Below are 2,147 nucleotides of genomic sequence, written 5' to 3' on the forward strand. Positions count from 1 at the left end.
TGCCCCCGGCGGCTGGCCATGGCCACTAGAGGCCACTTGCCCCTTAGTCTGTGCCACCTCTGGAGGAAGGCGAGACGGACACCTACTGGGATCCTGCCTGGCGTTTCTATCACCCTCAACAGATGGAGTTCAGAGAAGAGCAAAAAAAAAAATTGCTAGTGGGCCAGAGGGATTGATTTATAAGGAAAGGTTAGGAGCTAATTTTGTCTAGCACAATATGGGATGACTAAGATGGGGAGGGGACAAACCAGCAGTCTGGAAAGATCTCAAGAGTGTGAAACACAATTAAAGATTTTTTTTTTTTTTTGTGAGGCAGCCCTTCATAAAGAAATTTACGAATGGGTTAAAATTTAAACTAGAAACTTAAAAGGAGTATCAGGGAGAATTCTGCTAACAAGCACCATGCTGAAGTGCCCAGCCTGCTGGCATCCCTGCCTGGGTTGCCATAAGAAGAGCAGAAGACAAAATGGGAAACTAAAAAAACAAACACCACTAAAGAAAAGCAAATGACTGATACCTTCATCCTACTGTATCTCCTGGTTATGGGGAGTACGTGATTCAGCATTCCCGCTAGAAGTAATTTTCAGTAATAGAAGCGTCATGCCAGCAGGCCAGATTCGAAGGGAGGCCAGAAAAATCCACAGCCTGCCAACCTGTGAGCACTCACACATCCCCACTCTCTCCACAAGCACACCAGTAAACAGAACTGGTTCACATAAATCGCTATACCTTGTCCTGACCATCACACTGACCATCTAGGCTTAACAGATTCTGCAGGAAAGTGAGCAGGCATGTCCCTGCAATGCTGGCAGCTATGGCATCTCCCACATGTTGCTCACAGGGACTCCAGCAGGGCTCCCCCTCACCCCCAAAGGCTGTTTCACAGTGCCAGAGCTTCCCTGTTTTGCTGAGAAAAACACGATCTGGCACATCTTTGAGGGCCGAGGCGAGCAGTTCACACTGTCCCTTTGCAATAAAGATGAGTCAGTAACACTACAGGCAGGCTGCCCCAGGCTCCGTGGGCAAGGGGCTGCATGGAGATAGCCATCAGGTCCCACATCCATCTCCACAGCTCTTCCTTAATCCCTTGGCCATCGGCTGAGAATAATTTAGCTGTGGAGTGTCTAGACTATGAATGGATGTTAAGATAGGGATAAAGCCACAGGGGCAAAGCTGGTTTGAGGATAGGAGAGGAGAAGGGACTCTGGCTGATAGACACAGACAGGAAGAGCTCACAAAGGAGAAGGATTAGAGGCCTGGAAAATTTTCCTGGGAAGAAATACTTATGTACCTGTCCATGGAGAGAAAGGAGCAGGAGGGGTGCTGCTGCGTACATCAAAGCATTTGGATGCTATTGTGAAACTCACAGCCTCAAAGCCAAAAGAAACAGGAGTGGGCTGTGCAGCCCCTACCTCTCCTCTGTCATGGCCAAGGAACAGACACACATACCAGAATGAAAAGACGACACAAGACAGTAAACACACAAAGTTTTCCAGCGTGAGGGTTTTAACCTGTGGATCTCTCTGCCACATGGCTATGTTGAAATCTGTAATATTACACAAGCACTTTAGAAGGCTTAAATATTTCCGTGAATCCTATGCTCCACTGAACTACCCTGGATGAACCATCACAGCCATTCACTCCTGAAGCACTTCCAGTTCCATGACTCTCCCTCACAACCGGCCCTTCACAGGGTACCAGACGGGACGAAGCCTGCACGGTCCACAGACACATAAATGAACACACGGAACAAAATTCACTCCAGAACGAAGTGCCAGCACCAGACAGCAACAATAAGCCACCCCTCCACTGGACGTACGGACAGCTCTGACAGACGCACGTACAGCCGGAGAAGGAGAGGGACACAGACAGGCACTGAGGTCACTGCACCACGTCCGCGCCGTGCCTTGCAAACCCGTACGGTGCGGAGCGCGGGACTGCTCCACGCCGTGCCGCATCCAGCCCCGAGCACCGCGCTGCGTGCCGTGCCGTGCCCCGTGCCATGCACCGCCCCGCACCGTGCCATGCCATGCACCATGCCCCGCACCGGCAGCCACCCGCATCGCGCCACGCACCGTGCAGCACCGGAGCGCCCCGCGCCCCGCAGACTGGGCCGGGGCAGGGCAGCCGGGCGGAGCTGCTGCAGC

The sequence above is a fragment of the Corvus brachyrhynchos genome, unplaced genomic scaffold (assembly GCF_000691975.1).
Source record: "Corvus brachyrhynchos isolate BGI_N302 unplaced genomic scaffold, ASM69197v1 scaffold490, whole genome shotgun sequence".
In the NCBI taxonomy this organism is placed as follows: domain Eukaryota; kingdom Metazoa; phylum Chordata; class Aves; order Passeriformes; family Corvidae; genus Corvus; species Corvus brachyrhynchos.